The sequence below is a fragment of the Stegodyphus dumicola genome, chromosome 6, assembly GCF_044657685.1.
Source record: "Stegodyphus dumicola isolate Sdum_Otavi_A_Nest chromosome 6, ASM4465768v1".
Classification (NCBI taxonomy): Eukaryota; Metazoa; Arthropoda; class Arachnida; order Araneae; family Eresidae; genus Stegodyphus; species Stegodyphus dumicola.
Genome location: NC_140773.1, coordinates 50,339,115 through 50,365,300, shown reverse-complemented (window position 1 = coordinate 50,365,300; position 26,186 = coordinate 50,339,115). Strand labels below are relative to the sequence as shown.

Here is a 26,186-nt window from a genome sequence, read left to right as displayed (position 1 = left end):
AATAACGAATTTGTTACACCTAGAGGCTCTGGGAAGGTCTTTTGGAGACTGTGGTTGCTCTTCGAAAAGTGCAATTTTAATACCTAAAACCAGTCAGGAATAAGATGCTTAACTTTAAACTAACATCCGATTTCTTCAATAGTCCTGTGCTTGTTCTAAAATTATTTACACATTATTTACACTTATGTATTATATAATTATATTACTTACAATAATACTTACACATCGAAGTCATTTTCCAGCATTTTTTATGTCTTAAAATCTTGGAATTCTTACCCTTCGGATTGTTGTATAGAAAGCGCAGCTACCAATTCTGAGATGTTTTTTGTTCCATGAATTTTATTGCAATCTAAAACGCATTGTTTCACAACCAACTACAGTTCCTGTAATATAGTATTATTTATTCCTGTGACATAATAATTTTATTCCTGTAATATAGTACAACTGAAAAGTAGGGAGATGCTTTCTGTCAAAATCCTTGTACAGGACGAAAACAGGCTCGCATGATGAATGCATTTTATGATAAACCGAGTTGTTTTTTTATGTATTATTTTATTAATGTAATTAATCAATAGCTTTTGGTGTTAGAAAAAGCTGTAGCAAATTACGTTATTTGGATTTGGCGAAGCACACAAGGTTATCTGTCTAAGGGAAGAGATGCTTCGTGGAAGACTTTCGAAGGGAAAATGACGCGTATTTATGTTTAATGAGGCAAACTACGAACAACACCCATGCAGCCAGCCCGTTTAAAAAAAAGCTGGTTCAAAACTGTTCAGTGGTCTTAAGCATTCAGTCACTGGTGGGGGGGGGGATCAATAATAACTGGAAAATCTTTTCGGAAACATAAAGTACATTTTTCTTTACTGTGGATGGTGATGTGATTTATCTATGAAGAGTATAAAATAACTAATCCAATAATGTAATAGATGGACAGCTCACGAGAATGGCACACTACAGATTAGCCAACATTTGTTATGCTAATGCTATCACAGCATCGACCGTCCACGCAACTTAGGAAATTTTCAAATTTTGTAAGCTTTTGACATTCAAACGTTTATTAAAACGAAACATTTTAATAAACATTTACGTGATCTGGCAAATTGTCCGTCTTGTGGGTTGCTACAATTCAAGATAGCGCAATAGCTTTTAATTTACGTTTCAAATTATTGGAACAAATTATTTATCATTTTAATTTATTCACATCATTTATCATTATGAATGATTAAAATCCTCCAACTGGCCAGGGTTTTGTGTCGAAACGTCAAATTTCACAAACTTGCCATGTGAAACAATTATTTTCTTTATTAAAATACCAAAATCCGCCTGGTACTTTATATCCGGAAGTGTTTTTTTAATATACTTCTTCAATATCTTGGCCATATGTCAGGATGCACGTATATGCACTGTACCCACAGAAGTTCTTAACCAGCCTTTATTTTCGCACCCAATGTTCGTAAACAACTATTTCCAGTTACAAAAATGTTTTAAATGGAACAAAGATTTTAAGTTTTGGCATTTTTAAATTAAAAAAAAAAAAATCAGTTTTGTAAAAATGACACAGTCTCTTTTTTACACATTCCTTCGGTCCCTATACTTACTTATATTTAGGGAAATTTTATACTCGTTGTACAAAGTAAAACACGAAATATTTGATTCCCGTAAAACAAAAATTGATCGAGATATTTGATATTAAGATCGGGAATTTGTACAAAAATAAATCATAACATATCGTTTAAAAAATAACATATCGTTTAGAAAAGTAATATATCGTTTAGAAAAATATTTCTGATGTTAAGAAAGCAGACGATCAATTGTACGCAGATTCTAGTGACAAATATTTCTCAACGTAATTTTTTTTCGAAGTGGAGATCTTATTTGCAGAATCTTATTGAATTCTCATTCTAGAAAAAATTGGCAGGTTTCTGTATGGGCATGCGACCAACTTGTAATATTATTTGCATTAATTAAAAAAGAAAATTATTTGTAGTTTAATTTTTTTTACATTACCAGATTATGATTCTAAATTAATCAAACTTCATGAAAATATTTTTAGACTTATAAATTACTTGCGTGAAAATTCTTTCGGCATACCAAATTATCAAAATTGTAAATAAAGACACTAGTAATTCCCAAAAGAATATCACTGAATGGTATTTAAGGGGAAAAATCAACTTTGAATTATTCTAATTTATTTATTAACTGACCCCTAAAAGCAAATTTATAGGTGACGCCAAATACCGCCAGTTTTTAAATTAATTCAATTTGTATCGCATAGGAGTCGGAGATTTTGTGTTTCATTTATTATACAGACTACAAAATTTCCTAAAACACAGGGACCAGAGGAACTAATAAAAAGTTAGTTTACGTAATCTCTACAAAAATTATGTCTTTAAATTTAGAAACGCCAAATCATAAATATTTGCGTTATTTAAAACATTTTTATAGCTGGAAGTATATGCCTACGACCAAAGGTTGCAAAAATAAAAGCCGGTTAAGGACTTTCCGGGGCGCGGTGTATACAAATAAGTTACAAAAAATAATCTAAACCGTATATAATGTCTCATAAGGTTAGTAAATAAAAACTCAGTGGCGTAACAGCCCTAGTGGGCCAGGAGCCTGCAGTGCCCCTACATCTGCTTTCTTGACCGTGGGCCCCGGGTTTATTAGCATGTGCCCTGGACAAGTGGTCAGTTTGTCGCAAAACCGTTTGTGTTTAGTCCCCAAGCGAACTTGGTACTCATTTTATCGACCCACTTAAGGGATGAAAGGCTGAGTCGACCTTGCCCAGCCCGGGGATCGAACCCTGGACCTGGGGTGCTGCTGCGCAAAGCGTTAGCCATTGCGCCACCGGGCTTCAAGGTTAGTAATTACTCCTTAATTTTTAACATCACAAAGTTGATGTTAACAATTCTCAAGGGAAAAAAAAAAAAAAAAAAAAAAGGCAGAAATTGCTTCTTGTTAAAATAGATATCAATCCACGCACATCTAACAGCCATGTGGCCACAGTATCTACAAATAGAAGGTTTTTGTAGGTCAGTGGTTTCAAACTAGTGGCTTGTGAGCCGCATACGGCCACAGAAGCAATTTTATGCGGCCCCCAATACATTTCTTAAAAATGAATTATCATTTTACGTACATTAATTATTATGACAAAAATCTGGTGAAAAGGTTTAAGATTTTAATGAATTTGTGTTTGCATTATTTTCATTGCCATTAAAATGAACATGTCCAGAAAATCTACAAGTGGAGCACTTAATTTACAGCATGATGCTGTTCACATATATAAAGACACAGATTTGATTAATATTGTTGTGTGCATACGGCTTCGTAACCGATTGAATGCAGTGAGGTAAATGATAGGCTGATAAAATTTATTTTATCAAAAGCAACACTTCTGGAACTTTCCACGAAAACAGTCGTACTGTAAGGATCTTAAGTTTTACTAACGTTTATTTTATTTTAAATCTTTACTATCACTTCTTATTTTCTACTTCCGGCCTTTAACTTATTTATGCAAATTTGTCTGGCGAACGCCAAGTACTTAAGTTGTGGCTTTTTGCCAAGCAAGAGAGAGGAAGGAGTGATTAGGAGCAGGCCGCTTGCCATAGCAGTTTTACTCGGTTGCTGGTTGCCTTCAAGGCCAGAGGTTTAATCCTCTTGATATTTTAAACGTATCGTAGTGTTAACAGTTCTCTGTACTACATACGGCCTTTCTGTTAATATACGGCCAATCTTCAAGTAGGCACTTGTTTATTAATCCAAAGTTAGTTTAGTTAGAGTTTAGTTAATATTTTTATATTCTTACGTTCAGACCACAAGTGGTTGGTCTCTGTATTCCGAAGTCCGGAAATCATTGAAAAGAGAGAAAAATAAAGGGTTTCGTATACCCTTCCTGTGTATCTTGTCTACTTCCCACATTTATTGAACATAGCTTTAGTAAGCTCCCTGTTCCGAGTCAGGTCATTTAATGTTCCCAAAGCAAGTAAGGAGGAACACTGAACCTGATAGTGGCGCCCGACGAAGAAGAATAACCATGGCCGAGTTTCAAGAAGAACCTGTGCTGCGTGCAGAAGCGGCTCAGAATCCAGAAATGCTAGCTGCCGCCCTGGAAGGATTTGGTTACATCGTCCAGACCATGCGCGCATCGATGAAACCAGAAGCAACATTTAATGGAAACTCACTGGTAACCAGTTTTTTGGAAAAATTGGAGGACCACTTCATGCTGTATCCCGTGCATGAGTTCCAGAAAGTCACCTTAGCTACCAGCGCTTTGAGGGGGCAAGCGCTTAATTGGTTCAAATGTATCGGCAGAAGCCTCTTGGGTCAAGCGGGAAGTCCCACCTATACTTACGAAAATTTCAAGACTGCCTTAGTAAAAGCCTTCCCTGTCGTAAGCGATCGTGCAATATTAGAAGCGGAACTTTTCAGCATATACCACAAACGAATTGAAAATCTCTCAAGCTTTATTTTAAGAAAAATTCACGTCTTCAAACTCTTGTATGGAAACCGTCCGGATCCTGAGATAATTCAAGTGATTTTGCCGAGTTACTTCCCCAAGTACAATACTTTTTTGAATTAAGGAATCCGACTACACTGGAAAAGTTATTTGAGCAAGCAATCCAGTTTGAAAGTAGAAGAACGGCGGACATTGAAAGAAGACGCCAGTATGAACAACGAAACCAATTTGGTGCGCCAAGACCACAGCAAAGTCAAGAACACGGCTACGGAAGCAAAGCGAATCAGTGGGCAAGGAAACCCGAGTATCCAAAAACAACCGGCGAACGTCGACAGTTCAATAGTAATCCAGGAAAAAAGTCTGAAGGCCAGTGGAAAAAGAAGAAAAGCATGGAAAAGAAAAAACAAGATTTAAACTAAAACGGATTTCTGCTGACGGGAGGGTGCGGAAATTCGAAGGCCAAGAAAACCCCTCTTCCTTCAAGTTAAATACAGTAATGGTGAAAAATTTGACTCTTCCAAAGATTGAAGTGTTGGTGAATAACATCCCAGGCACCGCACTCCTGGATACAGGCGCGCAGTGTTCCTATGTGGCAGAAAATTTTTTTAGGAAGTATTTTCGTAAATACCGCATATATAATTCGGATAATACGACAGTGTTAGCTGCGCAGGGAGAAAGATGCAAGTGCATAGGTAAATTACCGCTATACGTTCGTATCAAGGACGAACAAGTAAAGATTATATTTTTTATAGTAAAGAATTTGCAAGCACATATCATCTTAGGGATAGATTTTCTTTCAGAGGCAGAAGCAACGCTGGATTTTAACGAAGCGTCCCTTAAGCTGACGATGAAACCAGTGCGAGAAGAAAAAACAGAACCACCAATGTTAAACCTTGACCACCTGCCTAAGGAAGCGCAACAAAAAATTCGACAAGTGGTAAGTGAATTTGCTTCGTTATTTAGTGATATTCCAGGATTTACTCAAGTTACTAACCATAGTATCGACACCAGAGATTCACTGCCAGTTCGCCACAAACCATACCGATATGATAAGAATGAAGAAAAAATTACAGAGTGGCACATTCGAGATATGTTACGTAAAAAGATCATAACGCCCATCTCAAGTAGTTATGCTAGCCCGGTTGTTTTATGTAAGAAAAACAATGACTATCCAGTAACACATCCAAAAAGGTGGCGTTTTGCGATTGACTATCGTAAATTACACTCCATAACTAAATATCCGGTATATCCGTTACCTATTATTGAAGAAATTCTAAGGAATATAACTTCTACCAAATACATGACGACTTTAGACTTAACGACTGGTTATTTTCAAATAGGGGTTAGACCGGAAGATGTGCCTAAGACTGCTTTTATAACCAAGTCTGGCACTTATGCATTCCTGCGTATGCCGTTTGGCCTTTCAGGGGCACCGGCAACATTTCAGCGATGTATGGACATTGTGCTAAGGCCTGTTCTTGGAAAGTCCACATTTATCTATTTAGACGATATCATTATTACTAGTGATAATCTGGACCAACATGTACAGGATTTAAGACAGGTGTTTTCATTATTAAATGAGGCCGGTCTAAAAGTTAATGTCGAAAAGTGCAAATTTGCAGCCCCTGAATTAAAATACTTAGGTTACAAAATATCTCAGAAAGGAATCGAGACAGACGAATCAAAAATAATCGCTGTGCAAAAGTTACCGCCGCCAAATACGGCGAAGAAGCTCTCTTCTTTTCTAGGACTTTGTTCATATTATAGATCCTTTATAAAAGATTTTGCAGCTATTGCTGAACCATTGTTAAAATTAAAAAGGAAAAAGGCAAGATTCTCGTGGACGGCCGAAGCCAATAGTGCTTTCAAAAAATTAAAGCAAGCATTAACGCAAGCCCCTGTTTTGAAATTTCCTGAAAAGGATGAGAATTTAGAAATTTCAGCGGATGCTTCGGATTTATGCGGTAGAAGCGGTACTTTCACAAAATCAGCAGCCCGTGGCATTTTTTAGTCGAACTTTAAATCAAACACAAAGAAATTATTCCGCGACCGAGAGAGAGGCACTTGCAGTTCTGTTAGCAGTGCAAAAGTTCCGAGTCTATTTTGGAAGGGCGCCAATAACAGTGTATTCTGATCATGCGGCGATAACTAGATTGTACTCAGGGAAAAACTTATCCCCAAGGTTAATAAGATGGGCACTCAAGTTACAAGAGTATAATCTCGTAATCAAGCACACCCCTTAAAGGAAAATATCGTAGCAGATGCCCTATCCAGAATAAAAATAGATGAAGAAGGTAATACTGTAAAGGTGGCAATGCTCATAGCATGTACAATAAATTCCCGAGAAACTGTAATAACCGAACTGGGTAAGGATCCTGAATTTAGAAACATTTATGAGTATTTAAAGGATCCTGAAAATTTTAGCCACCAAGATATTGTGGCGATAAGAAATAGAGCGGCCCATTACGAACTAATAGATGGTCTATTATTTTATACAAAAACTACAAATTCCAACAACGAATTTCGACCTGTTAATCTTAGATTAAATATCCTGCAGTCTTATATTCCCAGCTAGTCTTAGATTAAATATCCTGCAGGAGTTACACGACTGCCCTTTAGCTTCTCATGCTGGTATTCAAAAAACTATCCAACGCGTACGCGAGGCAGTCTATTTTCCTGAACTGCAAAAGTTAACAAGGACGTATGTCCAGTCCTGCCCAACATGTCAAGCAGTTAATTATATTAATTTCCGCCCGGCCGGGTTTCTAAATAGCATTAAATCCGAATTTCCAAATGAAATAATTGGCATCGATTTATTGGGCCCTTTCCCAAAATGTCAGTTAAATAAAAGTCGCTATCTCCTTGTTATGGTTGATCATTTTAGTAAGTGGACCGAAATTGTTCCCTTAAAACGAGCCTCCGCGAAATTAGTTACTGATTCTATTTTAAATAAATATATTTTAAAATACGGGGCGCCCCTAAAAGTTATATCGGATAATGGTGCTCAATTTGTAAGTAATATATTTGAAGACGTGCCAAAAACTGGGCATACGTCATTTAAAAATGGTCCCGTATCGGCCGCAATCAAATATAGCGGAACGGGTCAATAGAAATATAGTGAAAATTATCCGTAGTTATGTTAAAAATTTTCATAAAAGCTGGGATAACTATGTCAATGAATTAGCTTTCGCCCTTAGGACCGCAAAACATGATACAACGGGCAAAACTCCTGCTGAGTTATTTTTAGGCAGAAAGATTATAACGCCGTTAGATAAATTATTTTATGTTGAACAAACAGCCCCAGAATTTAAAATGGGTGATATAGAAAAATTAATTAAAGAAGCAAAAAAGAACACTGAAGTAGCACAGAGAAAACAGAAACTGTATTACGATATGAAACGACGGGGAGTAACTTATAAAGTAGGGGATGAAGTATTAAAAATTAAGCATTCACTTTCTTCAGCACCAGAAGATAAAACTGCCAAATTTTTTCCACGATTTGAAGGACCATATGTCATAGAAAGAATAACTCAGGCTGTAGTGGTGTTAAAAGCCAGGAATGGTGAAACATGCTCCGCAAACATTGACCAGATAAAACCATTCTATAACCGTAATAAAATGCAAATATTTAAAGATCTTTTGCAGGATCCGGCACGGCAGGCACAAGCTCCAGAGGTGGAACAACGACAATCACAAGGGCAAGCCATTAGGAGGCAGGAGCAATTGAAAAGAAAGTTTCCCCGTTGGAAAATTGAAGGTAACAAGAAAAAGAAGCCGTTCCACCGACCAGAAAAGAGAGAACACGACCACCCCCAGAATGAAGAAGGGAGAAGTACGACGAATGCAAAGAGAGCCAGGAGAAATAACGGCAACTATAACCCGCTCCCAAACAAAAGATCTACCTATCGGACAGGAGTCTACGCAGCAAATGTCGACGAATTGCTGAAGGAACACCAGCTGCGGAGGCAAAGAAACAAGGAAAATTTGAAGAGCCAGCAACGAGATCCAAGCAGGAACGAGAGAGAAGTGTCCCGGTTCCGCCAAGACCAGCTGCCATCAAACGGCCAAGACCACAGGCAGAGGCTAAAAAGAAGGTCTTCAAGGGTGACCGAACTAGAAGGAAAAGAAAGCTCATGGAGGAAGGAACTGAAGGGCGAACCCGCACAAGAAGGAAGATAAACCAAACGCTAGTCTTCGCTACCTTCCAGGACTGGGCAGAAAAAAGAATGTCCGAATATCACAAAGATAAGTAAAACTTTATGTTACTTTGAAACCTTAAGTTAATCTTTCATTATTACTGCAAGTGGCAGAATTCACGAAGTTTTACCTCATGTGAGGTCTACCTTTATCGCCAAAAAAGGCGAGAAATGAGTTGTTACCTATTTTGGTATTATGTTTTTCAATTACTCGCGAGTAAAACTAAAATTAATATATAATAGGAATGTGTAAATACTTGAATATTGTAAAAGTTATTGTATAAAATTTTATTTAAAAGATTCTGGCAAGAAAGAAGTTTTAGTCTGAAAGACTTTTGAAATGTAGTATTTCAATGTAGAAGAATTGGCACTTGCTTGGAAAAGAATAGAAGTTAACAATGTACCACTAATGTATGTTTTAAAATGCGTAAAATTAACGGCATGTTAATATGTCCTTATATACAATGTGAACTGTTATTTTAAACGTTAAGAAATACTGTGATATGTTAAAAGTGAAAGTAATGCCAAAAATTTTAACTTATTCGTGTGACTGTAAAAAGAGAAAATTATTGTGAATATGTGTTAAAGGTTGAATGAATGTAGTTAGGCTCTCTGACGCTAATCTTCAGAGTTAGCCACTTTCAGAATAGTACCTCAGGGTTTAGAGATGAATATAAGGTGTGTTATGAGGTCTTGTTATGTTGAATTTTAACACGTTAGTGTTTTGATTGCAGGCGGTAGTGTTGAACACTTGTACATAAACACGTTCGTGTTTGCTGTTTTCTTTTACAACACGTGTCAGAGAGCACGGGGAGAGAATTAAATAAAGTCATGAATGAAATAAGAAAGTTAAGAGAAATATAAGTATTCATGTTACTTGCCATTTAATTGTGTAACATTTCATTAAACTAGTTTTCCTTCCAGATCTCTGGAAGGAACCAGACTTCAACTAAGAACTCCTGTTTAGATGCAGTACAGATGAAAAGTAATTGTCCATGGAATTGATAATGTAAAAACGACCTTTTTTTTTTTTTAATTTCTAGTTTCTAGTCAGAAATGTTTGTAAAAGATTGGCCTCGCGTTAGATTCTAGAGCTAAAAGTTTTCAACAAGGTCGTTTTAGACCTCAGTTTCAAACTAATTAACTCTGGCGGGAAGTATGTAAGGATCTTAAGTTTTACTAACGTTTATTTTATTTTAAATCTTTACTATCACTTCTTATTTTCTACTTCCGGCCAGAATTAAAAGCTTTAACTTATTTATGCAAATTTGTCTTGCGAACGCCAAGTACTTAAGTTGTGGCTTTTTGCCAAGCAAGAGAGAGGAAGGAGTGATTAGGAGCAGGCCACTTGCCATAGCAGTTTTACTCGGTTGCTGGTTGCCTTCAAGGCCAGAGGTTTAATCCTCTTGATATTTTAAACGTATCGTAGTGTTAACAGTTCTCTGTATTACATACGGCCTTTCTGTTAATATACGGCCAATTTTCAAGTAGGCACTTGTTTATTAATCCAAAGTTAGTTTAGTTAGAGTTTAGTTAATATTTTTATATTCTTACGTTCAGACCACAAGTGGTTGGTCTCTGTATTCCGAAGTCCGGAAATCATTGTAAAGAGAGAAAAATAAAGGGTTTCGTATACCCTTCCTGTGTATCTTGTCTACTTCCCACATTTATTGAACATAGGTTTAGTAAGCTCCCTGTTCCGAGTCAGGTCATTTAATGTTCCCAAAGCAAGTAAGGAGGAACACTGAACCTGATAGTACAACTGTTCACAGTATCACAAAGTAGAATCAGTAGTTACTCTTCAAACTACTTCGAACGTTAAACACAACGCAATGCAAGGCGCATCTAAGCTAATCCGAAGGTAACTCAATACTCCGAACTAATGTTGAACTAACAAATAACAGCTGAGAGCAGATGCTCTCTCCGGTTGTATATATTTTTCACTCGGCCACCGAGAAATGCCTAATACTTCTCGAAATTTCTGAAAGGCATATGGTGGCCGGGTACGGTTACAGTTGCGTACGAAATCAATTAAAATAACTGTTACGATGATACAGGGATCACACCCAAATGTCGTCAAATGTATTCAGCGATTTCTCGCCAAATTTGGCGTCAAAAATTAGTTGCCAAAATTGTTGCAGGTTTGGAAATATCTCGCCAAATTAGTGAGATAGACTAACAACCCCTAGAACTAACTCAAGGCCACGGCCAAAGGCTTTGCCACGGAGCGTAGTTCGTGATGTCACTGCAATAGGGATACTTTCGTCCTCGCTAACTTTAAGGATGCCTTCTTAAATATTCATTTGACGGGCTTATAATTAAACTGAACTTAAATTTTCATATTTAATTCTCATCGTTTATAAATCTGGAAAATACCTTGCTTTCATTAGAATGTGAAGAACCGAGATTTTTAATTTTAGAATGTTTTTGATACGAATAACTAGAATTTTTAATTTCATTAAAAGTTATTACTGATTTTACCAAATTTAATCGCTCAGAAACTCTTTTTAATAAAAGAAACTTCACAGTTAATCAATCGGAATTTTATTTGTACGCAATAATTAAACAGAAAGACGATTTAAGACATGAAGGCAGGATATAGATCCTAAAAAATTAAGATAAATCCTAACTCACTTGAATTAGGAAACTATTTTACCTGGAATCATGTAGCAGCATAAAATCATTAGTTGAAAACAAATATAATTAATCAGAGATGCTTATTGGTCAAGGTTCGTAATAATTATACTTACCACGATTTATGCCTTGACTAATAAACATCTTTGATAAGTATAAGTAATATATCTTATTTTTGACATATGTTGCCAAATAATACTACTACTACTAATAATAAATACTGATTCAGAAGTCAAACAACAAAAATCAGCGTTATATTTACAAAATTTTCACAGGACTAGTTTCGATGGTTTTACCGAACCACCATCCTCAGCTGCAAAACCGCATTCGTAACAATATATTACTTTTCATAACTTGTCTGAAGATAAATACCGTCAGGTACCCGAATTTTCGCAATAAGAATAAACGCTTTGTTTGCGAACGCATTTACATGTGAACAGTTTTTTTTTTTTTTTTTTTTTTTTTTTTTTTTTTTTTTCCCCCTGCAACTGAAAATTATATAAGTCTTAAAAAGAACCAGGCGACGAGTACTTGTAATTTGTAATGAAGATAGTTTCTATTAATTTTTATTTATAGAAGTTTCTTTGTATTTTTTTAATTGGTTCAAAGGGATTTTGTCCCTGAAGGACTATTTTTTTCGTTTCGCGATTTTGTGTTGAATTACTATAAATGTCCGTTTCAATTTTCAAACTGTTGCCATCAAATGTTAGAGTCCTGCATTATATTTGAAGAAATTAAATAATGAAAAATCTGCATAAATGTATGTATATTTCTCGCATTGTGATAAAACAACGGTACGTAGAGCCATCGAATTTTGAATGACGTAATCCTCCTACGAACATGGGCATGTGGAAGATCAAATTTGAAATTTGGAATTTGTTTTATTATCGATTTCCTATTTCATAAAACTTTAAAAAAAACTTTTTTTTCTCCAGCGCACGGAACCGTGTCATTTCTTTTTGGACATTCTTCACTCTTTACTTTTGGTTTTGACTTTTACCCTTGCCTGCATGAATGACGAAACACGAATTGAATGAATGGAGAGTTAGGTTTGGAGGCAACTTCCTCTTGATAAGTCTGTCTCCTGCTTGCTCAACAGTCATTCACTTATGCATTTAAAAAAAAAAAAAAAAATTTAGATTAATTTTAATTTGTTAAATTGGTGAATTTATTTTCATGGTTTGGTTTTGCACTTGATTTACTTATGCTATCTGAATTTAAATGATATTGTAGATTAGTTCGAAAATTAAATCTTTTATATGTTTTCACATTTTTAATTATTTTTTTAATTATTTTAACTTTAAATTTTCTTTTTTACGTATATACATGTTTGTTAAAATTTAAATCGGAAATTCTAAGGATATGCTCATTTTAACATTATTTTGCGACATAGCTATTGAACTGAATTTTATAGTTTAGGTGCAAAAGAACATGATATTTAATAAATAAAGGTAACACACAAAACGTTAAAAAAACGCCCCTTTGGACGTAATTTATAATCTGAAACCTTTCAGATTTTTTTTTTTTCGTAATAATTTTTCTTTTTCTAAATTTACACACTTTATCGAAATGGAAACGCTACGAAATATTGTATCTGAAAGCTGTAGCAAAAAATAAACACGTTTATAATTATTCATATGCAAACATTTGTATGTTTTCGGTATACGCCAAAGAATATTTAACAAATAAAAGATAAGAGATTTTCATTATTTATCCTCAAGTTTTTGTGGTTAATTCAGCACATTAGAATTATTTGAAATAAATGTCAGTCTGAAATTTGAATATTAACTATCAATACATTTGAATTAATGTAACCAAAATAAAAAAAAATTTTTTTTCAGATCTCAACGTTTAGATTTCAGACAGAAAATTAATATAAATTCGAATTTTTCCTTTCCTTCCTTATTATTTTTCATTTTGTGTGTAACAAATAAAGTTAAAAATTTAGTTAAAAAAGTATGGTTTTCTAAAAAAAGTGTTTTCAGATTTCATCTGCTTTCAGACCGTGCATTCGGCTCGCATTGCAATTTGAGTTTGAGACCACTGTCTTAAATAACCGATAAACAACTACTATATACCATATACGCATCCTAATCTTCGATTTATATTCTTTCATTCTTTTTTTTTGGAGGGGGGGGGAACGTTATACATATGCGCAAGTAAATAATTTACAGTTATTAAAAAGAATATCAATTTCAGTTTCTGGACCCATTTCTGGACCTAGAAACTGAAATTCTTCGCCCATTTCTGGGCACCATTAGGAGAGAAATTTAAAGCAAATACTCAAAGAATCACACAAAAAACGAGAAATAAATACGACTACCATTTATCCTTCTAGAAACTCAAGTAATTACCATGACACGACTCTCTCGCGCTGCTAGTGTTAAATGATGAAGTTCTCTGTATTCATATGAGGAAGATGAGCACGATGAGACTTCCTCCATGAGAGGAAAAGCAGTTAACTCTTAGGGCGATCGACGACCCAAGAGGAAAGTCGATTTGCAGTGGGAGATACCACGGATGACTATAAATGATTTAACTGCTTTGGACTGCGACAAAATAAACAGAGAAATGTTTTAATAAATGAGCATTTTTCCCTCGTCCTTTCGTGAAGGGGCCCTTGTTACTAATTGCCATTTACGGTCATTCAATGTTTCTGAACAGAAAAAAAATTGGAGAGGAAGTTCTTGATAGAAAATGCTATGGAATTAGTAATTCATAAAATGCGTATAAAATGGTAAATATAGGAAAGATGAGAATTCCCATTCTCGTCTGAACTTAACCAGTTAAGCTGTTTCAAATCTTTTAGTCAGTTATAATTTTAGCTAATAAGCTATTCAAAAATTATTATTGTACGATGGAATGAATAAGCCTCTACCAGCTATCAAATTATATAACCTTTTTTGTTCCATGATTGCATTACTCTGCAAGAAATTCATGCTGTATCTGAAAACAATGATTTTGAATAAGAAGTGGAAAAAGCTTTGTATTGTAAAATTAAGAGAAAACACAACTTGATGAAGAGAGTGATTTGACAAAAGTTTCTCTTCTTCGAATGCAAAAAGATATCAGATCGCTTTCAAAATCGATAGGGCTTTATTTAAAATCAACGTCAATACACGTTTTTACTGGCTTGTCCCGATTTAGACTGAAATGTGATTCTTGACGCGTTTTAATCTGGAGGTAGCGAGGAGCACGCAATTTGCTTTTCCTTATTTAAAATAGATCCTGTTTCCACGGAAGTGGCTTTCATGGTTTTTGGGTGGAATCATCAAAAATGGACGGACTGAGCCATTTTTGATTGAGATTCTGCAACCGGCTACAGAAGTGTGCACTCTATGTAACGTTGTTTAGAACTGCTGCTAACTCAGATATTTTTGAAAATGAATGACAAAATTCGCATCAAGTATCTGTGGTGTCAGAACACTTGGAAACAGAAGATATCACTCCAATGGATTGGCCCAACTTACTGACCAGACTCTAACACTTGATTGAGCTTCCTTTTCCAAATAAACGAGGAGGGGGAGGGAAACGAAAAAATCCGCATTCTTTTTCGTAACTGTAATTTCTTCCTTAACCTTTGTTTTAAATGAATGGTTGACCTAATTAAACAGAATCCCTGTTAACTGCAACTGACTGTATTTTATCGCGCAGTCTTACTTGAATGAACAGAATGGATCCATTAAATACTTAATAAATAAACCGAATCTATTTCTCTTCCCAAAACTCAAAAAATATTGGTTAAAATGAGTTATACTTGAAACGTAAGCTTATCATTGCCCATTTCTGTAGATCTTAAACAATCAACATTAGTTAACTCTTCACAGGCCAAAGACAAATCTTTTTTAGTCGTTATCTTATTTTTTAAGATAAGATTCTGCGATATGCGCGTGCTGACCTAGGAGTAAATGACTCACATTGATTTAACAGTGCATTTATAATATGATTTTATGCTTGTTTTGGTCAAATGTTTAACAGATGGAGATAGTAAGTATTAAATATCTGAATATTCTTCATAAACTAATTATTACTCGTCTTAAATCTGAATAATAAACAATTGTACTATGCAAAAGAGCAGTAATTTTTTTTTTTTTCTTACGTTATCTATATATCCACTTTAAAAAAAGTTTGTAGCAAAATTTTCTAGATTCATATAAGAAAACACACTTTTTATCCCATATTACATGTTTAAGTTACTTTTACGTAAAATGAAACTGTGATATTTTGTGTGATAATAACCTAATGAAGAAAGGACAACAGCATTTTCTTTCCCTTCTATTTAGATAAAAACCATATACTCATGAAAGAATTTTAAAATTCTAATGGAATTAGCTATTTTACTATAACTCTTAACTGAATGTAATTTTCATTCTACTGTAGAAATTTTGAATATGATGAAAAATTAAAATTTTATTTTAAATTCAACTAAAAAGGCACTTTTTTTTTTCAATACGATATTATGGGGCATTCATTTTACTGTTCAATTTTATTTTACAGATCTATCTTCATAAATTCATATTTACATCCAGTTTCCATGTATAGGGCTATGCATTAGTATCAGGATAGTAACATGTATACAAAATTAAACTAATAGCAATTTAAATAAAAAAAAAGCAAAGGTACTAAAAAAATCTGAAAGAAAATATGATTTTAACGGCCGCCCAAAATGGTTTAAGATTTTTTTTTTTTTTTTTTTTTTTTTTTTTTTTTTTTTTTTTTTTTAACGCTCTCGCTGAGCCCGCAGTCTACCAGTCTGCAGTTAAACTCGCTCCTGTTAACCCACTGCGGCACAGTGCGTCCGGTTTGGACACACCTAAAAATTTCTTTCTCTACGCACAGAAAAATTGAATGAAAAGAGATTTATAGGTTACTATAGGTTACTCTCAACCTTCTTTATTTATAGTAGATGGCAGCTCAAGACAAACCAGTCCATATATTTTAGCCATGTTTAGTTTTTCAAGACCCTCATTTTTCAAAGAAATCTTCCAGATTTTTTTTTAAAGTATAAAAGGAATTGTTTGAAAAGAAATGTCTATGTTATTTTTTTTGGCTGTATGCTAATCTCCTTATTCTATATTAGTTTTAAATTTTTACCTTGAAATCTTGCCTAAAATCAAATGGCGAACCCTAGGTGTGCCCAGACCGAGCTCACCGATAATTTTCACAACTGAGAGTCTGTATTCCTTGTTTCTCCGCATCTCATCGGTCAGTTCATTGACAACAATGCTCGTTTCAGCACTCTTTTTGATTCTATTCAATCAGTGTGCCACTCTATTCAATCGTTTTAATTCTGTGGGCACACCCACAGAATTAAAACGATAAGTGATATCTTATCACTGTCATATCATAATTTTATTTCTGTAATCCTCTAGGCCTAATTAGACTGCCTACCTCTTTTTTTTTTTTTTTTAATCAAACTTCGACTTTAAAAGGTAGCGTGCTGGAAAGGGTTAACCTATTTCTTTTTGTCTTTTTAGCTTTATTATTAAACAGCATTTTCTTCGCACTTACGCCATATACAATTCAGCAGAAACTTACAGAAATTTTAATAGCAGCATATGTTTAGAATCTCCAGTGCAGTGTAAAATGTTGGCATACATTTTTCTACTTTTTTCAATCTTTTCTCAGTTTATTATATCAATATTCAATTTCCTAGTAAGATGGCTTACATTTTTTTTTTTATTATTATTAACGTTCTGTGTGTTAATTTCATTTATAAAGCGGACTCGGTACCCCAAAATCGATGAAATTACCGATTTTTTAAATTTTTTCTCAAAGAATACCTTAGCACTCTTACTACACTGATGAGAAATTTCGAAACGATCTGACCATAATAAATAGCATAAAAAGGTTTTTAAAAATTTTGATAGCCCTTTAAATGCCACACCCCTTCAATGTTTATTTTTCTTTACTTCTTAATTGTTTCAGGAACTTATTAAAAAACAGTGTAAAAGAAGAGGAATGTAATTAAATATTATTGCAACTATCAGTAAACTCAGTTTAGATGTATAAACTCATTTATTTAAATACTCAGTAAAGTTGTGAAAGTAAAAGTAGTTTGAAAAGTGAAAAAAAAAATTTTTTTTTCACTTTTGAACTGGCAGGTTTATTAATATATATATATATATATATATCAGTAAATATTTTTATGAGTTTTTTCAGTCAATTTTGCTGTGCTCCTTCAAATATTTAAATTGTTTGTGATAAGACACAAACAGAGAGGTGGCGTAATGAAAGAGATCAAATTCCTGGCTGCAGCATTATTGAAAATCGTGCTGAAACAAATATTAAACTCTTTAATTAATTAAAATACACTTAAATTAATTTAAAATGCCGTTTACATACGAGACCAAATAGCTAAAAGATGAGAAGAAATCATATACGGTAATAAACAGTTTTAAATAAAATGTTTCATGTATGTTAAAATTTCAAATTTTGCTTTTTGAAAAAATGAATAAAACGACAAATTATTATTAATATTGATAACAAATGTTTTAATATTGATTATAAATGCTTTATAATATATATTATAATTAATTCATATGTTAAAATTGTTTTGAACTTGTTTTACAAAACAAAAACAGGCAAAGGAAAAATCTACTTGCATTTTATGATTTTGTTTTGCAATATTTCTGGCCAGATATGGTTTTAAATAAAAGCTTATAATTTATGTTCATGTAAACCACCTGAATAGTGCTAGGTTTTGTTATAAATATAATGTACTGAAATTCAGTAATAAAATTTTTAAGAAATTTGAAATGATTTAATGACCATTTATACAGTTTACATTCTTTAAACCGAGTTTTCTCAGTTTGCAGTTTTTCGATAAATCCTTTAAGTCCTAAAACTTATACAGATATGACTAAATTATTAAATATTTTTAATGCTTGTTTAAAACGGTATACCTAATACAAAAAAAAATTTTCATAAAAACATGCTTTTAATTTTTTTCTCAGAAATTAATTCATTAATTGCAAAATCGTCCTTAATGTTATTCTAATAATTATTATTATTATAGTCTAATAAAGTCTATATATTATTATTATTATTAATCTATACTATATTATCATTATTATTATTCTAATTATATCATTACTATTATATTCTAATAAATACAACAAAAATATTGGGGAAAACATTGAAAATTGTAAGAGAAGAAAGACATTTTAAATGTTATAATTTTTCTTCAAAAAATTTTTACAAAATTACCGCAATTTTTTTTTTTTTTAGATTAAAATTATTTTGCTTTACAAAACCATTTAATAATATTCATAAAAAGCAGATTAAAGTTTTAAAATAAATAAAATCATTGAAAAGGTATATACTGAGTCCCCTTAAATATCACGATTTTTGTAGTTACGCAACATAAAATTCAACAGCAAAATCACAAAAATTTTAAAACAGCTTATCTTTAGAATTTTAGATAGATAATTTCGCGCGCTGGAGATAAAAATGTATTATTCCGTATAGTGTTGCCACTGCTCGCTTTTAAATCGCTTTCCAGGTGCACATGTTCGGATGGAGGAATACGCTATTCAAAATTTGATGGCTGTAGGTACCAACGCTTTTCACAACGCGAAGAACATCTATACGTACATTCAGATTCTTCATTATTTAATTCCTTTACAATAATATAGGGTGAAAGATTTGGTGGCAACAATATGAAAAGTGATTGGCTGTTTATAGTGGACGACGCAAAATCCCATTTCGATAGCATCGGGCTAATACCCTTTTGGACTAAAAACTCCCAAAATAATTGCGCGAAAAATTTTCCTCTTTGAATTGGGCTCTGTGTCTGATGTCTAGATATGCCCAGAAGGTTGCTAAAAATAACTAACGTTAATTTAAGCTGAATATTTCGTTTAAATTTAATAAACATGTTAAACAGTCTTCCGTGAAATTTTAGCAGAGAGATAGGGTCAATACTTAATATGCAATTAGTAGTCAACATTTCTTTTCATTCCCATTAAAGAGTTTGTGTTAGAACGTTAAAAATTTAACCCAAGTGTAAAGTCAAACTCTCTATACACTGAGAAGTCTGTTTTAAATAATGTCGCACTTCGATTAAGTCTTATTTCATTAAACAATATTCGTTACATTCAAATTTTGCTCAGTGCATTTCTAATTTTGCGTACGAGAAAATACAGAGATTTTAATGAGTTCATTTTTTATCAAATCTCTCGAAATTATATTCTCAACCAAGGCTTAATTTCTAAATCAAAAGCGCACAGGAGCTCTACGGAACGCTGTCAAGAAAGGTAAATAAAAATAAATATATAAAATAATAAATTATTAATCATTACAACTAAATTAAGTGTAAAGATTAAAAAAACAGTAAATTAAGTTGATGGCAAACTGCGAAATAATACATTATTAATCATTACAACTAAATTAAGTGTAAAGATTAAAAAAAACAGTAAATTAAGTTGATGGCAAACTGCGAAATAATAAACTCATTTTATTTGGATGCTTATCTGAATTATCATTTCCTTCAAAAACTGAGAAGTGCCGAAGCCAGCTCTAGCTGAATTCAAATATTATTATTACTGCTTGTCGAATTTTTTGAAATGATAACATTAAATTAATAGCAAAATATGGAGTCTTTGCTCGATGAGTAATATGAAACTCTCTGTTAAGTATATTTACAATAAAGAATGAATCTCAACATGAATAACAGAAACTTTAACCAGAAAAGAGATTTTCATTATCTCTTTATGACATTACAACTATTACATTCGATTCGATGCAACCAATTAATATGGATTTATGGGGCTTTAGCAATTGCCATTACTTTTAGTTATTGAACTATCAACAACTGGAAAAATAAAAAGCTAATATATAAATAAAAATAAAATAAATGAATAGCTTTTTTTTAATATGAACGCATTGTTTTTATTCATATACCTGGTTTATAATTATGCATAACTATACTCATAAAACACAGGAATACTTTTTTTTATATGTGTATACGTTTTTTTTTTTTTTTTTTTTTTTTTGTGTGTTGATCGAACTCCAATCTGACTTTCGATAATTTTTAATTTTATATAACGAATGATTAGCTGAATCAGATTCCGAATGAATATTAAAGAATATTTACAAAACATGCATCTATATAACTATTCCTTTGTACAAATTCATGTTTTACGGCCTTCTGATTCTGCAAAAGTTACTATTTTTAGACGGATTCTTGCGCTTGAGAAAGCAAGATGCTTACGTAACGCAAATGAGCTTACGGAAGTTGAGAAAGAATTGAATACTGCCAGTTAACACGATTTCGGTTTTATTGACCTTGGGAAATTTTAGGGGGAAAAGGAAGACGATATTGCTTGTAAAAATAGTTTTATTCATTTTTTATGCACATATTTTAATTTAATTGTAGTTCGCAACTCATTTCTATTTATATGTCGATAATTTTTTATTCATATATCTTAACTTAAAAGTAAAAACTTAAAATCTAATTAGTGCCTGCATAACTGTACCTGGAATTTTATCTACTGCCAATATTGTTTGATCATTGTGCCAAAAGTAAACATTCAGAGCGCAAATGAGGGATTCTGTTCGAAATTGAAAATGAAAGAATGGATGTATTTCCACTGCACCGTCGAGACGGAGTTCCAAGTTACTCTTTAAGCCGCGATTAGCCAGTGCCTCCTAACACGCAGTACTTATTACGTGTTTCGAGACGAGGTAAAAATCCACGCGTTTTTATCTTCTGACGCAACAAAAGTACATCCAGTCGATTTTGGCAGCGTAGCATGTTGCGAGAGCGTGAAACAGAAGTTCCTTCAGTTTCATTTTCACTTTTGGTTATTCTAATTGGTCGGTTTAGTTTCAGTTTGCAAAACTAGCTACTGATGATTGGTCGCTTTAATTATAGTTTGCAAATATGTCTGCTTATGATAGGTCCGATTGCTTTTAGTTTACAATCTCGATTATTTTCCCTCGACTTTGATTGGTCTAAAAAGTTTTGGTTTACAATTTTTTAGTTTTAAGTTTCACTTTTGAGTTATACTACTACAATGGAAATGAAAGTATTTAAATTGTTGAAAAGCTAAGCAGTTAATATATTGAAATTTTTACCGTACTGTCTTAGACGGATTTGGTATCTTCTTATCTGAATTATGTATGTAGCTTCGGCTTGAGTCTTCTCTTTTCAACAAATGAACTGTTATTAATCATACACGTTATTTCGGCCTAATCCATGCTCTTGGCCCCCCTGTCAAGGGAGACTAGTTAATTTCGATTGACTGTACTGTAAGAAGCATTTCCAAGCAATGTAAGTAGCATTTTGTTTTTTCTTTAGTATCATAAATTGGCTTAACATTTCATTATGTCTTCTAATTTTTAACATCATTGACGCTAAAAACGTCTTTAGCGAAATAATTTCGATTTTTCTGTTATGCAGGTTATGCTGGCTGCTTTCACATTTCTGCTGTACGTGGCAACCATGTGATCTCATTTCATGCTACTCAGCATTACAATTATGCGGTTCCGCTGTTTAAAAATTTATGTATTAAAATAGCGCCTATAGTGTATATATTACATTGTTAATCATGTAGTATGCGATCTACTGCTTTTAGACTAATACGTTTTTAGATGGTGGCACTAAAATTGGTTGTATTAATTCTTTTTCCCGCAATTTTATCCCACGTTCAAATTTAAAAATAGTGTTTTAGTGGTGCCATCTAAGAGGTAAAGGTTTATTCCTTGTATATGGTATATACGGGATTTGGCGTGACATTATGATCAGAATTATTGGCCTTGGCGCGATTTTGAAAACTTTCGCAAACACTATAATGATACATTTATTGCCCATCATAAATGTCGCTAAATAACTAAATGTCGCTTATACATTATCAAAATATTAATGATTCAGACCAGTCTATTTTATAGCAATTTTAATTTGGTTGAAAAAGTTTTTTAGTGAATAACATAAAACGTAGTTTTGATTTGTAAAATCATAGTTTTGGCGCGATTTCGAAAATTGTCCCCAACATTAAAATGACGCATTTACTGCTCATCATAAATATCGCCGAATCCCGTGTGTACCGTATACTAGGACTGAACCACATTTCTGATTTTAAACTTTGTAAGAATTATATTATTACTATTGTTCAGGCCTATTTGACTGCTCTTGCAATTATGTAGACAGTATAGAAAGATTTCGGTGCTATTCCGTTTTGAGGACTGTAAAAATTGCCAAACTATTGTTGATGCCAGTGCTGCTAAAAATAATTGCGGCAACCCAAACGCAAGAAAGGAAGTATAATAGTAAATAACCATATTTAAGATTTTATTGTTTTAATTTAGATGAAAGGTTAATTTCATATAATACTTTTTTATTATAATAATTTATACAAAAAAGGCTAAACATAACTGAATGGAAGCATAAGAGTAAATAACTATATCAGATCATTATTATAATTCATAAAAAAAAAAAAAAAAGCGCTAAACATAACTGAATGGATTCCTAAATTGCTATTTCGCTACCGAGTTATCGCTAAAACATAACTGTTCTCGTTGGTTGGTCTGTCATCTCGTTGGTTGTTCAAACATAATTTTCTATAATGAATGATGCCTTTTCTTTGAAAAAATCCTACTGCAGTCTTTTCGTCATGGGCAATTCCCAAATTGTTAATTCCATAGGATATCAAAAATGGCTTTAAAAATTAAACTAGTATTTCAATGGCATCCTGAGAAATATAGAACTATCTAAACTTACGCAATTTGAAATCAGCGCATATGCTAGATTTGGCGCACTGTTAAATGGGCGCGTTTGCTAGATTTGGCGCTTTTGTGCATACATTTTCCCTGCAATTTTTTGACGGTCTTCAAAACGAAATAGTACCAAGATTTCTTAAATATAACTAGTCATAGCTGTATTTAAGGGAAAGCTGAAGGAGCTGTAGCCTCCTCCCCAAACTGAAGTTTCAGTTTACAAATAGTATACGGTTACAAAAACATTGGTTTTAAATAAAAGTCACAGCTCCCTCCCCCCACACCCGAAAAAAATTAAATCCTAGCTCAGCCATGAAATTAGTATTACAATATTTGGAACTGTGTTCTACAGATTATATTTTAGGATAAACTGCAAAAATTCAAAAAGACTGCCCTTCCACATTCCTGCTCCGGTTTCTCAAGCATTAACAGAAACAAAACTTTGAAATATTTTTTTAACGAGGAATTTTTCCTTATGAATGTCAATAGTTATCATAATTTGGCTGATATTTAAAGTTTTCATTCAAAATGTTTGATGGAAAAAAAAAAAAAAAAAAAAAAAATAGGTATAACAAAAGTGTGTTGCTGCTGAAATATCATGATAATTTCTTTGAATATTTTAAAGCAAAAATTATTTTTCTTCCCAATTTAATTCCATATGGCAATTTAAAATCGCATTATTCTCAAAACATGCATATACATTTATTTAGATTATTTTTAATGTGTTTTTATAAATTAAACTAAACAAAGTAGAAAAAATGTTTATAAATATCAAAAGATGATTAAAAAATAGTTTTTTTATATTCAATACTTAAGTAAAAGCTGATTGCATTCCCCCTTGGTTGACAACCCATCATATACAATAATGTTTCATGAAAAACAAACAGTGGCCCTAAAAAAAATGTGCCACCCAGGCAGATCCCCCTTCTATCTCATCACTAAGTCCAGCTACTCAATATGCATTTTTAGATTCATAATATATACTTCCAATTTTTTTTTATTTGAAAAGTTGAATATAATGAAGTATTTGGAAGTTACAATTTTTGCTTATAATTCAAATCTTGCAATTTTAAGATTTTAAACTATACAAACAGAATATGTATCTTGATTTACTTATTATTAAAAACATTCATCTATTCCTTTACTTTGCAAAAAGTCACATTTTATTCTTCCGAAAGATTATCTTCTAGTACTCTTTCAAGGAATTCTTATACATTATCAAAATATTATCTTTATGCAATCAAAATTTTTACATTATTCAAAATTTTCAACAAAGCATTTGTTTACAATCATTCTTATTTACAAATTATTAAAGGTTCTTAAGAGAATTCCTGAAATGTAATATGATTTATCCAGTGAAAATAAGTTTTTTCCCCAGCTGATTACAATCAGTGATTTGGGGAGGAGGAGCATATCACTTTGATTTAAAACACAACTGAAATTAACAATTTTAGTCATGATTTCAACATTTTGTTATGATGGAGCTCTGTAATGCGAGACAGTGCTCCTCATGTTGTGATACTTTTTGCAGCCTCCTTAAGCATTCTGTAGTCAAAAAGTAAAATAATAAGTGACATCAGATATGGAAGTTAATTATAAAAGTAACATCATAAACAACAATTTTTATTTATTTTTCATTTTGTAAGTGAAATACAAACAAACAATTGTAAATGCATCAAAATAAAATTATTTAGTAAAAACATGAAAAAATAGAATATTATTAGCAATTATGAATGATTTTTGTAAGTTAATACGCTCAAAAGTACAAAAAAATCTGCATTATGATTAAATTTGTCTTATTTTTAACAATAGACTCCAACTGTACTTGTAGTAATAATTTTTTAAATAATATAAACTATGCATTATTTTTAAAATCCATTCTTCAATACTTAAATAAAAATTGCAGTATATTACCATAAACATTAGGATTGCTTTACAACCTTTGATATGATGCTGAATTAACTTTTAGATAGATATCAAATTCAGTTATTTCTTTTCATAATTACAAATGTTTTAAAACACATTAAAGGAAACCTAAATGAGATGTTTGGAGCAGGCAAACAGAAAGAATGACATTTCATTCATTTGAAAGAAACATTCATCACAAGCTTCATATGCAAGCAATCCAATAAAAAATGCATAGTTATGTCTTAAATAATTAAACCTTTTTATATATTAGGTGAACAGGATTCCATGTGGCACTAATTTATGATGAAATAACATCATAGTAAGTCTTTCCCCCCTTTTTTTTAAAAAAAAAATAGCAATTAAAATTATATTTTCATGCAAAGGTCAGATTAAAAAATAAAAAAATACTGATTTTATATGAATTTTTTAAATATTTAAAAATATTTTGAAATTTTAATTGTTATCACTTTGCTTGATTGTAATGTGAAGTTTTTAGGTTGCAAGTCTTTTTTTGTATGAAACTTGTTTAAAATTATTAACCTAATGTACTCGTATAACTTCATTTGCATGAATTATTTTTGAACATGCACACATGTCCAAAACATAAGGATGAATATGATTTTGTAAAGTCATGCTGCATAATCAGATTATTTTATTTTGATGTTCAGTTTACAGAGTTAAAATACGTGTAGTAGAAAGCCAGTGAATATGCAGATTTCTGATTTTTGTGCTAAAGGATAATGTGATAACTCAAGGCAGGTGAAAAAGAAATTAGCACCAATGATCAACTGATTTTGTCAGAAATTTTTAAAGAAAATAAAATGAAATAATTATTTTTCACACATCAAACTTTCACCCTGTCTCAAAGAGACAATCTCAGTAATTTTATATATGGAAAATAGAAGAAGGATCCACAATATAGTAACAAAATTTGTAAACAAGTACAGCAATGTGTTCTACTTGTAAGTGTTCCATATGCACTGCAGGAGGTTGCCGTCTTTTCAGTCATGTAGTAAGAAAGCCAAATATTTAGCAATAAAGCTAAACATGATACCCCAACAAACTGTGGCTCGTCATTCGATGTATATATTAGATAATATGTATAATTACAATTACATATTAGAAAACAGATTGGGTATGTGGTGATATCTCAAATGTATTACAGAAGGTGTCTATAACGGTAATAGACCCACCAAAATTGGATGATACAGCACCAGGCAAATGTGTTATTCTTGGATGAAAGTTTAGCCCATCTGTAATCAGATTTCAGATAC

The 26,186-nt window shown here is 32.4% G+C and overlaps 2 protein-coding genes across 2 annotated transcripts in view; one reads left to right on the top strand and one right to left on the bottom strand.

The window, feature by feature from the left end:
* The window catches only part of LOC118194487 (uncharacterized), a 131,855-nt gene that overhangs the window by 78,451 nt on the left and 27,218 nt on the right, over nucleotides 1-26,186 (bottom strand). The window lies entirely within an intron of this gene.
* The window catches only part of Nup98-96 (nuclear pore complex protein Nup98-96), a 177,682-nt gene continuing 172,836 nt past the window's right edge, over nucleotides 21,341-26,186 (top strand). The window contains exon 1 of the mRNA XM_085818300.1: nucleotides 21,341-21,562. The gene's annotated coding sequence lies outside the window, so the exon portion shown is untranslated. The remainder of the gene's footprint in view (nucleotides 21,563-26,186) is intronic.